The sequence below is a fragment of the Tauraco erythrolophus genome, chromosome 1 (genome assembly GCF_009769465.1).
Source record: "Tauraco erythrolophus isolate bTauEry1 chromosome 1, bTauEry1.pri, whole genome shotgun sequence".
Taxonomy (NCBI): Eukaryota; Metazoa; Chordata; class Aves; order Musophagiformes; family Musophagidae; genus Tauraco; species Tauraco erythrolophus.
Window position 1 is genome coordinate 107,968,825 of NC_141465.1, and position 15,714 is coordinate 107,984,538.

The 15,714-nt window shown below is 39.2% G+C and overlaps 1 protein-coding gene and 1 non-coding gene across 2 annotated transcripts in view; both read right to left on the reverse strand.

Annotated features, from left to right (window-relative positions):
• The window catches only part of FREM2 (FRAS1 related extracellular matrix 2), a 136,192-nt gene that overhangs the window by 69,203 nt on the left and 51,275 nt on the right, over positions 1 to 15,714 (reverse strand). The gene's annotated exons all lie outside the window — the stretch shown is intronic.
• TRNAN-GUU (transfer RNA asparagine (anticodon GUU)) lies at positions 11,163 to 11,236 on the reverse strand. The gene has a single exon. It is a non-coding gene; the product is annotated as a tRNA-Asn (tRNA).

The following is a 15,714-nucleotide window of genomic DNA, read 5'->3' on the forward strand; positions in this document are numbered from 1 at the left end:
ACACTGTTTCTAAGGTGATGAACAGTAGGAAAAAAAAAAAAAGGTAAAAAAGAAGCATGCCACCTGTCTCTTGGTTGGTATTGCCTTACTTCCTACGTACTTATCAGTTATTATTTTAAACTAATCAGCAGGTAGCAACCACTGCTGACAGCCTTTATTTGCAAGTAGTAAGGGACAGGAAAGAGAGTAAAATTACCCTCCCTTCTGGAGAACTAACTCACACAAACAGATTCAAGAGAAGCAGAACGAACCAAAACCAAGGGATGGACAGGAGGCAGGGGTGTCTGTAGACTGCTCTAATAGCAGCACTTTGTTCTCAGAAGTCTTTGTTCTTATTGTAGAGCTAAGTCCTTATTTTGAAATGATGTTGTATGTTACTGCATATTGGATAAGTAATGACCACTGCTTCTCAGTGGCAAAAAAATTAGAGCAGCCAAATTCAATAGTTCCAGTAAATAACCACTAATGGCAAAACACAGTATGCCTTTGCTCAGGTCCCAGTGTACAGGAATATAATCAACCAGCTCCTGCTTCACAGAAGGCGAAGACAAGAGACCTGCCACTTAAGGCCAGGATTCATATAATACAATTTTATCATTTAAAAGACCTATGTCTAATTTAAGCTAGCTGTCTAGGCACAATGAACCGTATCTTCAGGAACTGCAGGTACATCTGATACGATCCACTGGATTACCCTCTGGAAAGATTTGGCCCACTTCATTGAGTATAAATGGAGAATATTCAGCCCACCAGCCTAGATAGCCATCTTTTGGATACCTAAAGTCTGATGACATGATTTTTATGTGTGCACAAAGGAGGGTTTTAAGAAAACTCAAACATAGAACTAGTCCTGAACCATAGTATGGTAAAATTGCAGCGTCAAACACTTTAAAAAGTCATCTATGGAATATTCAAAAATAACAACAAAAATATCTATTTGGTTTAGAAGAATTATTCTCTTATTAAAAATTATTTCTGTGTTGTTATTAAACTAATTAGCACTTTGTGTAGTCACAACCTTTGCATCAGAAAAATAATTTAAACTTCCTTGTAAGTTGTAACAGAAAACTCAAACATACCACTCCATCTATCATGTCTGTCATTAAACAATGCCCGTATTACCTAAAGCAGAATACCTTTTTTCCTCAAGATCCACACCCTGCACCTCCCTCTGAAGGAAAAAAACAACACCTGGATTATTAAGGCTTCATGCATGCATGGCCTGCAGCAGTAAGTAAATTTATTAGATCTCTGGCAACACATTTTAAAAATAAATTTAATAGTCTTCAGGTCTCTTGTTTACTAATTTCTTTTGTGGCGCCAGACAAATTCTCCTAAAAAACAGGCTCCAGTTGAATTAAAGCAAAGTTCATTTCCTTGTCTCACAGAATAACGGGTTTAGCTCCACTAGCTTAGTTACTGTCCCTTATGGGACTTTCTTCTGCTTTATACCTTTAAAGCAGTGATAGATACACACATTAGCATGTAGGAAAACTACTGTCATTTAAAGCCAAATCAGACAAAGTATTAAATCTGAGGATCATGGGGTATCCTCGGCCTCAGTCTTGAAACTAATGAGCAATAACAGAAAAGTGCACTCCGACCTCACAAATGAAAGACATTCCAATGGAATAGGAGCCAGGAGAAATATACTTACAATCAAAATATTAACTAAGTTAATATTGTACTATTTTAAGAAATGCTTTATTCTGGGAAAAGAATATATCAATTTCCGTTTATTTAAATCACATTTTAATTTAGACCCTGCTATTGTGAACTCCTTCATATGCGCCGAATATTTCAATACTTGCAATATCATTCTCACGCTTAAAACCAGGGCGCATGAGCGAGTGCCATCTGAAACTCAGGCCTCTGATTTTTCATAATGAAGTTGAAATTGACATTTCTGTCAAATTGGCAAATTTCCCTTGAAGAAGTAGTCGAACTTTTAAACTCTAAGTTTTGAATGCTGTCTTCGCCGAGAATTCCCCTCCATTTCCGACGACAATCCAGACTCGTAAATCTCAAATTTTGCAGCTTTAAGAGGAAAATGTATGCAAGAGGGATTAAAGAGGTGGTTGTTATTTGCAAAACCTACTCTAAACAAAAGGGAACAGTGTTTCCATTTTATCTGCTGGACTTCTTGCTGTAATCACTGAGCAACTACAGGAAAAGTATCCTCTTAACTCCATGTCAAAGTGATGGAACTGTTTTTCTTTATTAAGAATTCACTTCCACAGACTTGAATTTTGGTTCCTTTTCAGTTCTGGCAATGCAACAAATAAAATGCCCGACTGACTGGAGGAGAACAAATGTCAGGCAGGTTCATTTAACATTTACTTTTAATTCATTTCAGAGTAATTGCACCAGGTAATCTCAAATACTTAACTTTTAATATTATTTGACCAGAGAAACTCCTTTGTGGTGCCTTTGATCCTTTTTAAGCTATGCCAAAGTTATAACCTTTTGCAGGTGATTTAGTCCTCCTCAGGAAGCTCAGAGTAAAAAATTGAAAACATACAAAATTGTTGATATGGACAAGGACAAAAAAAGGTTCCTTTTTAAATCACTGCAAGTTTGCCTTAAGACAAGCCTTGTAAAAAAGTATTCAAAAATATTAGTTCTGCTGAGGATAGAAATATTTTTGCATTAACGTGGGTTTTTTATATCATGACAAGTTTTTTAGTGTTACTTGAGGTCTACCCTATGGAACATAGCTATATTACTACAGCAGAAACTATATTATACTTCTGTATTTTTATTTTATCTGAAATTCCTATGCTGCACTCACAACGTATATTGCAAGATTAAAAAAATAAATTTGGAGAAGCCAAAAATTCCTTAAAAGAGTCAAGTCAAGATGCGAGAAATCTGTTTAAATATCAAAATTAAGCACAAGAAAGTACTCCTGAAATGCGGAGTAGAATTGAAACTCCAGAATAATACAATAATATTATTGTATATTCACAAAATACTGTGAATTTCCCAGGAGAGTAGCCCAGGCTCAACAGAAGTGACTGTGAAATTGTGACAACTCAATACTTGATAGGACATTGCTTCCAACACATTATTTCTCTCTCCCTCTTTCTCTCTGCATATGCATGTAATCTTCACTTACGCTTTGAGACAAGTAGTTAAATTAAATGCAAATCATCATCAGTAGAAAAATTGAATCTTTGAAATTAAATTTATGTTTTTAGATATTATTGGCCGCCTAAATGTACTAGTTTAATACTGCAATGTCTTGATAAGTGAAGAGGCATATTTACATAAAGATCCCTTTATTTACAATAGGTTTGGTAAGATTCTTTTCAAAAATTACATATTGACCTTCAAATACCAAGATGTGTTTTTTGACATGCCAAGTTGAAGTTCATTTGGCATCACTCAAGCTTCTGAAAAATCCTTGTTCAAGATTTCCATGACTGTTCTTCCACAATGTAGTCAGAAAATAACATCCTTCAGCTTTTTCCCAAGGGCCAGGGAGGCAATGTTTTTGCCAAATCAAGTCCAGCTCCCATCGAATCTGCTGGCTATCGCATGCAGGCAGATGAAGGCCTGGATGCCTGTGGTCTCAAGTTTACATTTTTTGCCTTAGAGTTTGTACAGAAATGTGTGGAGTTGTGATCACAGCAGTTAAAACGTGCCAGCTAGCACAAATGTTTCTGTTTTAAAGAAAGGTGTTTCCCATTCTTTCCTGAAAGGGAGCTGCATAGCACTCACCTGTTGGGACATGACCTCAGCCTCCCGCATGTCGCCCGCTGCAACTGATAACATCGCTGACACACAAACCAGAGCGGTTCCTCGGGCTGCAGCGCAACCAGGGTTGCTTGGGAAGCCGCTGGGAAAACTCCTCTCATCTCAGCCTGCAGCAATCTGAACGATGCTGATGACATGGTGCCAAGCTGTCATCGCTTACCTCCTCCTTTTGGCTGGTGGTGATAAACTTGTTATTTTTAACTGATTGTGTGGCTGTTCAAAATATTTCTTTTCTTTCCCCCACTAAGTCTGACAAAGTCCTTGCTACCTGTTAGGATCTCTGTTTCTTGTAGGATGCAGGGACATGCCAGAGACTGAGTCCATGGGCTTCAGGAGGCCCATTCTGCTGGGAATAGCAAAGAAGCCCCAGGGACCATAAGGCTGTGAAGAACAGTGGATACAGCAAGGGTACGAGCACAAGGTAGAGCCAACAACATGATGAAGCTCACCAATTGCTCAGTGAGGTTAATAGGACATCCCAAACTGAACCAGCCTGGGCAGCCCTCCTGCCAGATCAGCACAGATGGCTACTGAAATCCTTCTAGTTAATGATTGCCATTGAGCTACCTGTGAAAGCCTTATTGTTTAGGAAGATGAGCTCTCCCCTGGATGTCCTGCAAGGACATTTTTTTCCCTTCTAACCTTAATTGTAGAAGAAAATTAAGGACTTAGCAGGATTCATTAATAAGAGGTACATAAATTACACTGACTGGATTTTTTTTCTCTGTCTATAGGACAGAACAGGTGTGGATGTCAATTGATTTAACATCACAATATGGGATGGCAGTAGTATTAATCTTCACACAGATAACTATGCAATATATAAAATGTCACTGATTGCTGGCCCCTGTTTGACACCTTTGGAAAGACATATGTTTGAGCCCATCTATGAAAGCTGAGTGAACAGGTGGTCAGGCTGAAAGCAATCCACTGCTGATCCTCCTGTGCAAAACAATCTATGCCACATAAATGGACACATATTAAAGAAAAATATGGCAGTGATTCCTTATCTGTTTAGAGATAAATCTGAAAAGTCACATGATATGTAGTAAAGTTTCAATCATTCTAACATTCACACATGTAATTTTAGCCATACAAATGCCCACACCCTTTCTAAATCAGATCCTCCACTTTCTACTTGCTATAGGCTCCTCTGTACTAGTGAAACGTTCTCGCTTTAACCTTGGTCCACTGGTCAGTCCTATCTTGCCACTCAGGAGGCTGGACTCTAGCCTAAAGTTTTCCAAAGAAGTACCTACTATGTTACCTATTTAAGAAAATGATTTGTCTATTAAGGCCTCAGTCTCCTGCCTTTTCAAGGAGGGAAAATATTACCAATCTTGTTTGTAAAGTCCAACAGATGAAAACGGTATTAGATCTCAATACATAAAACCTGGCTGTTATTTTTAAACTGCAATTCTGTCCCTCTCTCTGCCTCAAGCTAGTAAGTGCAGTTATATCAGCTAAAAGTGCTTATTGGTTCAGGTTATTGACATGAGTTAGTTTCATCTATTATTGCATAACCCTTTATCTTTTGATTATTCCAGTTATTCTTCAGGTATCTTTCAAATCAGAAGCGAGGGGAAAAGAGTAGTAGAGTAACCTTACTGTCTCTCATCTTGCTTTTAAGGTTCTCTAATCCAAACTCACCTAGTCTTCTCCAGCAAGTTTCACACCAGGAATGATCTGGGATCTCTCTTCTGCTGTTTAACTCCGTAGGAAATTTAACTGAAAGGGATCTTGTAGATTGATGCCTCCTGTCCCCTATTGGGACAGAAAGCTCTATTGCTATTCCATGTCAAAAACTCATTAATCTCCACTTACAAAGCAGAGGTTTCTTGTCCTTCTCTCCATCTCCTATGGTGGAGCCCTTCAAAAATTGTTGACTAAAACTGGGCACTGCAGTCCAGAGGAAGTCTGACAATAAGTCTTTTTTTTAAGCACTTTGACTAAAACATTTCAAGGGAACTTATTCTGACCTTGAAAAGTCTTTGCCAAAACATATTTCTAATCTTTTGGACATGATTCTGATCTCATGTCATTAAATTCACATATGTTTATAGATTCCTTAGCTGCTGAAATACAAGCACTATATATTCAGTATCAGCAGTATTTCACTACTTTCAGTGCTGCTTTTCACCTCTTTGCATACTCACTGAGTAGCTTCTGGGAAGGATAGTGAGCCTAATACAGCCTACATAACCATGGGAAACCACTTTCTTTTCACTTTCTAGTTAATAAGCAACTTTCAGGATAAGTTTGATAAAAGTCCTTACATTAAAGAACATGGGAGGGAACAGTAAAATGAAACTTGAGAGTATACTGTCTCAAAAACTATTTGTCCAATGCAGACAGATTTGCTCTATTCTGTGCTTACATTAAAGAGGCCTATACCATAGTCTCCTTGTTCTTTTACTGACAGATATTTCAGTCTACAATCACCAAGACACCTTAATGTGCCTTGGCACATGAACATGGGGGCAAGGCACAACACGTGCATCCTGTTAGAGCCACACATGAGCTGGTACATCTCCATGGCACAAAGGGCAATGCCACCAGGCTCAGCCCCGCCAGAATTAAAGCTTTACCAGTTTGATGCTCTGCTTAGCCTACCCAGGCCTGCTGATTGCTGATTCCTGAGATAGTTCGTTAAGCTCTGTCTTGAGTAGCTCAGTAAGGGATCGTGTTGCTCTGTAGATAGAAAAAAATTATTTTTGGCTAGCCGGAAATAAATGAGGTGGGCAGATTTTATCTTGGGTTCTCTCAGTGTTTTTCCACAGTGCACTCTACAGGTTGTTGGATACAGTTGTTTCTCTTTTTCCTACCCATGTGTGGCCATAGAAACCATTTTCTCTCTGGTCCGTCAGCCCGTGCCCTTCTCGTGGTAAATACAGTAACTGCTTACACAGAGATATAATACAGGCCAAGTCTTCCAACCTTTATTTTGAAGGTTTCCTTTAATGTTAATCAACTACTAGAGACAAAGAGGGGTGCCAGCAATGCGTCAGACAAATTTCACAGCCAGTTTTCACACTAGTGTCCTCACAAGGCACGGTTTTCTCTCAGTCTCATTTTGATAAGCAGAAGAACAGCAGTTATTTAAATGTATTGGAGAATAGAGTGGCAAACCTCCTGGCATGAAAGTGGGCTAGGAGTTCCATTCAGACTATGGTTAAACTTTTTCTTCCTGAAAGATCTTGGAGCAGAGCCCCTCAAAAATTGCTGGAGAACAAGATTTGGACAGTACAGTGAATAGGAAAGTTATAACTTTTTAGGTTAATTATTTGCTCCCTTACCAAGTATGCAACAAGATCAGAATAGAAGAAATGTTACATAGAAGTGCATGGAAGTTCTGCATAACAACATACTGATTTGCACTACACGTAAGAATTACTCAAAGATAGATCAAGATATTTAGAGATATATATATATAAAAAATATGCTGAAAATATTCCAGAATAACATTTAAAGTTTGAGCATATCCATTTAGGGCTATACTATATTTCAACTTTAAAGTAAACATGTGATCTCTTCTTAAATCCTATAGTGCTGAGAGAGTCTGGGTTTATAACATAAGCTTTCCGTCGTCTGAGTACTAACATATTGACTGTAAAAGCTGCCTTCGAGAAAAAGTCTAGAGTATCTACAGAAGAGTATTGTACAGACATAACATATGAAGCCAGACTTGGCTTGGGCAAGTCCCTGAGCAGGCAGACTGGAATATATCAGCAGGGAAGTCCTTACATATTGGGTGACTCTGCCATCTATGCAGTCGTTTATGCTTTTTAAAAGAGATGGTGAAAAGAAGCTATGGTGAAATCAGGCATCAGTCACAGAATAATTAAGGAATTTCATTAATAATACTGATTTGGCATAAGTAGCATTTTTCACGAATTCTGAAATAGATTTCGTTCGTTTGTTTGTTTGTTTTAACTAGGTAGCTATTTAATACTAATCATCTGGCAAGCAGGAATGTTGACTTCACTTTAGCAAAGGAAAATCACTGTACATTTCAGGTCTAACCAAATCCTCAAATACATGTTTTCTCTGCTCTATGTTTCCCAATGACAGCATAGTTTGATGCTATACTGAAAATAATTTCCTCTCACTGATGGTTCTACCTGACACTTTTCAATATAAAACATCTACTCTGCAAGGAACTATTTATTAAGATCATTCACCTCTTTTGTACACATACTGTGCTGTACTTAACAGTTTTAATACTCACTCTCTGTAGAACTTTTTTATGTCTCAGATATTTGACTATCTTTCAGATTGACTCTAATTTTCACTTTTTGTCTATAATTCTAAATGTCTTAGTGTTGATTTGATGGAATTGATTTGGACTTGATTTAAAATGCAGCTTCCTCAGTAGCTTCCAACAGTATGCCAGAAGATCATTTTTTCAGAGCAATAAATCACAATAAAATGTGACACAAGAAAGGAGTGTTAGGAGTGAAAGAAAACCATTTGAAAAAACAGAATAATTTCATTCAGCAATTAAAATAGTGGTTTCCTATACCAGTTTTGGTATCAAAAGAAAAGAAGGAGAAGTAACTAAAACACTTTTCCCAAATCTAAATTTCTGCTTACACCAAATCAAATCTGATGATAAAATATGCCCCTTCACTTAGTGTTATAGCAGATCTACTGCTTGCAAAATAAACAAACAAACAAACAAATAAATAAATAAATAAGCAACCAAATAGCGCAAACCCTACTTTGAATTATTCCTGTGAATTCCAGAATGCTCTCTGAAATCTAATATTTAGTATTTTGGATAATAATTTTTTGTCTATGGTTGGCACACAAGTGAACCCTTACAATCACCTATAAAGTCACCAGTAACCAAGTATCCTGCAAAAATTTTGTAAAAAAGTTTTAAAGAATCATAATGTGGCATGACGGAAAGAGAACTAAGTCTCATATAATGGTTAGATAAAAGGAAATACACTTTAATGTTTTGAATGCTATGTCATTAATATAATCTAAAGATATTTTTATAAGGTATATACGCAAACTTGAAGTATTTCTGAAATCAAAATAAATATTTTTTTTTTAAATGTTATCGGTTTTCTCAAAGCAGTCTAAAATCTCTGAAATGAAAATTAAATAATAGTGTATATTTACGTAAGCATCATATATCAATGAAAAAAACACGATCAATAAGCATAATGTTTAAAAAATTATATTACTCAGTTTTATAGCTTCAAGTACCCGTAAGATTTTTCATCATCTCCTCCCACAAAGCGAGAATCTTTCAGTGAAACACTTTGCGTGAAATTTGAAGTCTAGATGGCAGGTTTTATGTGTTAAATATACTGAATTCAACATAGCGAAATGATCAGCTTCTCATAATGGGAAAAATATTTCCCTTTCATCTCTCTTAGGAGCTATGGCCAAACATTCAATCCCTCTCTCCACCATAAAGACACAACGTGAGAGACAGGCAGCAGGAGGCATAGTGTCAGGGGATTTGCTTGGGCATTCTTCCCCTTGCTGCAGAATTTGATCTTAGAAATGTTTAGGAAAATTATATTTGAGTCAATATAGAGAAAGTTTTGATACTTTACAGTCAATAAATTTAGAGTATTCGGGTCAACAAGAGAACAGTATCTGAAAACTTTCACTATTTCCCTACGAAATCCAAATGGTGTGTCAAGCAAACAGCTTACAGTACTTAGAGGTCTTTCAGAGACATACTCAACAAGGCATAAATCTTTTGACAGTAGTAAGCATAATATTTATATGCTTTGCCAGAATATTATTATTAAGAGGAGATGAAAAATTACAAACATTTACATTTTAGAGAATATAATTTCTACAAATCCTAGTGTGAAGTGCAACTATTATCAGCAAACAATGCAGTATGACTACTAATGTTAACACCGATGTATTAAGGATGATTTGTGTGGAATATGGGGAATATTATTAATGCCAAAGAATTTTACAGCTGATATGTACAAAAGATTGACATGAAATTTTTGACCATGAAGATTCACATTTTTCGTGTAAGTTTTGAGAACCGAGTCTGGAATTCTCCCTAACGACTACGTATGCTATAATTTTAATAAGTCACATGTATTTCCCCTGATGAACTTAAGCCAGGTTTCTTTGTACATTGTTAGATTTATAAAGAAAATTGAGACACACTACTTTCATGGAATAATATTTAGTATGAGATCTGACAGATGTGGGACAAAAATATGTTCCTACACAGCAAGTCTCTTTCTCTCTCTTTATCTCTGAAAAAGACCTTAAACAAGAGGATAAGCCCCTATAGATATATGCATACATGCATACACAAAGATTTATGTAGAAACACACAGGGCTTGAACGTTTAGTTACAGTTCATTGAGTACATTGCATTCACTCAGTATTCAAATTCAGAATCATTCTGCAGCTTATCTAAAGCAAATGGAGCAACAACTGTTAATTAAGATGAAGATCTGGTCCATATTTTTTATGCTGCTCTGCCACCACAGAACAGCATGGTTATCCATACCAGATGCTCACCAGTGAGATGCATTTCATGTCAGCAACATAAATATGAATAAATATGCTCACAGTACCACATCCACACAAATTTATCTTTTTTTTTCATGTTCACATTATGGATCAAGATTTATTTTTTATCTTACAGAAATTCAAGTCTTTATTCAGAGCTGGAAGAACCTATGTAATAGGCTGAGTATTAATTCTCCTCAGCTGTCAAGCAAATTGATAATATGGATGATAATAATAATACTATTATAGAATCATAGAATGGTTTGGGTTGGAAGGGACCTCAAAGATCATCTAGTAGCAACACCCCTGCCATGGGCAGGGACATCTTCCACTAGACCAGGTTGCTCAAAGCGTCATCCAACCTGGCCTTGAACACCTCCAGGGATGGGGCATCTACAACACCTCTGGGCAACCTCTTCCAGTGTTTTACCACCCTCAATGCAAAAAATTTCTTCCTTATATCTAATCTAAATCTTCCCTCTTTCAGTTTAAAGCCATTTCCCCTTGTCCTATCACTACATACCCTTGTAAAAAGTCCCTCTCCAGCTTTCATGCAGGCCCCCTTTAAGTACTGGAAGGCTGCTAGGAGGTCTCCCCAGAGTCTTCTGTTCTCCAGGCTGGACTCTGGAGAGCCCCAACTCTCTCAGTCTCTCTTCTTAGGAGAGGTGCTCCAGCCCTTGGATCATTTTTGTGGCCCTCCTCTGGACCTGCTCCATTAGGTCCATGTCCTTCTTAAGTTGGGGACTCTAGAGCTGAACACAGTACTCTACATGAAGAATATATGGTTAGATTATTCTTGACCTTTGGAAAAATCATAGAATGGTCTGGATTGCAAAGGACCTTAAAGATCATCTAGTTGCAAATCCCCTGCCTTGGGCAGAAGAAAGGGGAGAAACCGTCCCTGGGTGGGCTTGAACCACCAACCTTTCGGTTAACAGCCGAACGCGCTAACCCATTGCGCCACAGAGACTCCTATAATGCGGATAATGATTATATTTCTCTGTATAAAGCAAAGTGATACATACTGCAGATCTCCAGAGTCATGTTTTGCATATTAATGTTTCCATTCTACCTGCCTCCCTCTACAATCCCTGTAGAGAGCGATTCCAAGAGTGATTCTCCATGAACCTTTTCCAAGAGTGCAGCAGACTCCCACAGCCCACACCAGAGAAATCAGTTCATACGGTTTCCCAAGACACACAATTAAAACTTTCTATTCTGCCAGCAAATCAACACCGAGCACACTGTTCTTGAGAGAAAAAGGTATACCATTCCCTTCCCACCACAGGAATGTCAAGCAATCTCTCCTGCCTTCAATGATGCAGTTCAAGTTGGATATAACACACTGAGCTGTCACCTCCCATGACTCTGACTTTCACCTGGAGAACATCAAGCCTTTGAACTGGACATTATTAAGCCCCTGACGATTTCACACACCTTGACTCATTAGAAACACCCCAATAAATAAAGAGATTGTGGAGCGTAAAGTTCTGGCAAAAAATGAGATGGTTACCTCAAGCAGAAAATTCTTTTAGGTGCCTATGGCATTCTTTTATCTATTCTCTCCACTGAACATACATACTCATGCAATCCTTGACTGGAATGACAATACTTACACCTCACCACAGAGGGCTTTGCTGTGTGAGTATACGCAGCTCATAGTTGTAACCACAGCCAAAATCCTTGCCCTTTTACAAATGATCTAGGCTGTAGACCTGCTGGTCCCAGTAACTGCAGTTCCTTTACTGGTCTTGCTAGCAGCAGCTGGAAGCCTTTTTCCACTTTGTCTTCAGGAATCTCTATGTAGAGAGACGTTACTTCATTGAATTACGCTCATGCTACATTACACGGGGTTTTTTTTGAAAAGCATTTATTGGGATATGTTTCACCTAACTTCGGACACTGTAGATGTCTATACCCTAAGATAGTTATCCTAAGCAACTATTATAGCCAGTGAAAGTCTAGGTAGTGGATTAGGATTCTCTTGTCTAAAGACAGATATTCAGGGCCTTTTGAGATGCCTTAAGGTGTCTGGGACACCTGCAGAGGGCTGGCAAATATAACAAAGGACTGAGAGGAAATCCATGCCCTTCTGCAGGGTTGGAGACAGGTCATGCAGGTTGGCTGGAGCCCCTCACACTGCACTCAATCCTACATTGATGGAACTGAATCCTTCCCAATGGTGTCTTGAGAATGATTAAGCTCATCCTAAAGAAGACACCTGCATCACTGAAAGTTTTCTAAGTCCCAACTCTACCATCTAAGTCTTCATGGACTACAATGGGACCTTAGGCAGCTAGACACATTCAGAAACCTGCATTTAGACATCTAACAACGTTATGTGTCTTCAACTTAGCACAAACTCCTACACATAACATTTCAACCTTTTTTTCAGGGAGGGGAGTATGCAGATTGAAAAACAAATCTCATACTACATGGCAGCTGACTCTGCTGCTAAAATAGAGATTTTCAAGCCCTGCCTCTTGGCACTGTACCTTTGAGATGGATGTGTGGATGTTTGCCTATGTCAAACAGGCAGCCTGAGGCAATATGCAAACAAGGTAGGACAGGAACATGTCACCGAGCAGGGAAGTGAAGAAGGTAGCATCCATTTCAGTGTTGGTCTCAGATTGCCTTAAACTGATTGAAAATGCATCCCTGAGCCACGGCTTCATGTATGCATTCAGCAAGCATAGACGAAGCACTATCCATCATACCTGAGACGCTAAGCCGCTATCCATCGTATCTGAGAAGTCATGGCAGTCTGGTGAAGTTCCCACTGACTGGAAAAGGGGAAACATAGCTCCCATCTTTAAAAAAGGAAAAAAAGAAGACCCAGGGAACTACAGGCCAGTCAGTCTCACCTCTGTGCCCAGCAAGATCATGGAGCAGATCATCCTAGCGACTGTACTAAGGCACATAGAAAATAAGGAGGTGATTGGTGACAGCCAACATGGCTTCACTAAGGGCAAATCCTTCCTGACTAATTTAGTGGCCTTCTGTGATAAGGTTACAGCATTGATGGATAAGGAAAGAGCAACTGACATTGTCTAGCTGGACTTGTCCAAAGCATTTGATACGGTCCCACACGACATCCTTGTCTCTAAACTGGAGAGACATGGATTTGACAGCTGGACCACTTGATGGATAAGGAATTGGCTGGATGGTCACACTCAAAGAGTTGTGGTCAACGGTTCAATGTCCAAGTGCAGGCCAGTGACAAGTGGTGTTCCTCAGGGGTCAGTACTGGGGCCAGTGCTATTTAACATCTTTGTTGGCGACATGGACAGTGAGATCGAGTGTACCCTCAGCAAGTTTGCAGACGACACCAAGTTGTGTGATGTTGTGGACACGCTGGTGGGAAGGGATGCCATCCAGAGGGACCTTGACAGGCTGGAGAGGTGGGCCTGTGAGAACCTCATGAAGTTCAACAAGGCCAAGTGTAAGGTCCTGCACGTTGGTCGGGGCAATGCCAAGCACAAGTACAGGCTGAGTGGAGAATGGATCGAGAGCAGCCCTGAAGAAAAGGACTTGGGAGTGCTGGTGGACGATTTTTAAGAATCAATAATAATTAACTCCTTGCATTTTTCATCACACTAAGAAATATGATTGACTTGCTCCACAAGTATTTCCCATTGCAATGACCCAGATGATAGATCCTAAGTCTTTGACTTTTTTTTTTCTTCTTTTTTTCTCCAGAGGTTGTCTGTTGCCACTAAAGTAGACTCCACCTCTGCATAATACAATAGACTTCTCTCAAAACTGCAATCAGCTATTAGAAGTGAAAACCTTTGTAGCTGAAATGCTCTTGAGTATACTATCAAATCTGGTTTATGTTCCTGAATATCTGCTTTTTAAGAACAGATTGCATGTTCAAAATAGCTATCCTTGCGTGCTTAATGAGAAGAAAGTAATCTAATGTCATCCTTCTTAATTTTATGATTATCAGCCTTTACAAATAACAGCAGTCAAGCCCGGAAGTTTGGCCCTTTGCAATGATAAATGAAAGTTTGCCTTACAACTATGAATCATAAATGGGAATTTCCTCACCTAATTCAGAGTTAAGATCTCTACATTAACCAGCTTCTCTTTGGAGACAGGTATATCTAGTATGTGTCATAACATACCTATGTTAAATCTTCCTGTTAATCAGGTGATAGTTTATCATGTGGAAGGAATGGAAGAGGGAAATCTTATGAGCAAGCAGATGGCAGGAAGCACTGTTTGTAGATAGTGTGTGAGAGGTGGCATCTCTAAAGAAAGTGGAAGGAAGAACATGTTGCATTGAACATTTGAGAACAAGTGCTTTAACCGTAGAAGCTGTATTGTGACTGCAAGCTTTAAATCAGGTTTTATGGTTCGCCAGGACTGAATCTAAATTTCACTGTCTAAGATACTAGCTTTGAAAAATGAATGTGTATTCAGTTTACTTCTGATTTTGATGATGGTAACTTTGGTACAGAATAATTTTGGTTAGAATTGATGTATCAAAAATAAGTTTCTTCAGAAACAACTTGGATTATCAGGCCTGTCAGTCTGACCTCAGTGCCGGGGAAGGTTATGGAGCAGATCATCTTGAGTGCCATCAAATGGCACATACAGGACAACCAGGTGATCAGGCCCAGTCAACATGGATTTATGAAAAGCAGGTCCTGCTTGACAACCTGATCTTCTATGACAAGGTGACCCATTTAGTGAATGAAGCAAAGGCAGTGGATGTTATCTACCTAGACTTTAGTAAAGACTTTGACATCATTTTGCACAGCATTCTCCTGGAGAAACTGGCTGCTCATGGCTCAGATGTGCATACTCTTCGCTGGGTAAAAAACTGGCTGGATGGCCAGGCCCAAAGAGTTGTGATGAAAGGAGTTAAATCCAGCTGACAGCCAGTCACAAGTGGTGTTCCCTAGAGCTCAGTACCGGTGCCAGTTCTGTTTAATATCTTTATCAACAGTCTGGAGGAGGGGATTGAGTACACCCTCTGTAAGTTTGCAGACAAGACCAAGTTGGGTGGGAGTGTTGATCTGCTTGAGGATAGGAAGGCTCTACAGAGGGATCTGGACAGGCTGGATTGATGGGCCGAGGCCAACTGCATGAGGTTCAACAAGGCTAAGTGCTGGGTCCTGCACTTGGGTCACAACAACCCCATGCAACGCTACAGGCTTGGGCAAGAGTGGCTGGAAAGCTGTGTGGAAGAAGAGGACCTGGGGGTGTTGGTCAACAGTTGGCTGAACATGAGCCAGCAGTGTGCCCAGGTGGCCAAGAAGGCCAACAGCACCCTGGCTTGTATCAGCAATAGTGTGGCTAGCAGGACTAGGGAAGTGATCATCGCCCTGTACTCGGCACTGGTGAGGATGCACCTTGAATACTTTGTACAGTTTTGGGCCCCTCACTACAAGAGAGACATTGAGGTGCTGGAGTGTGTCCAAAGAAGGGCCATGAAGCTGG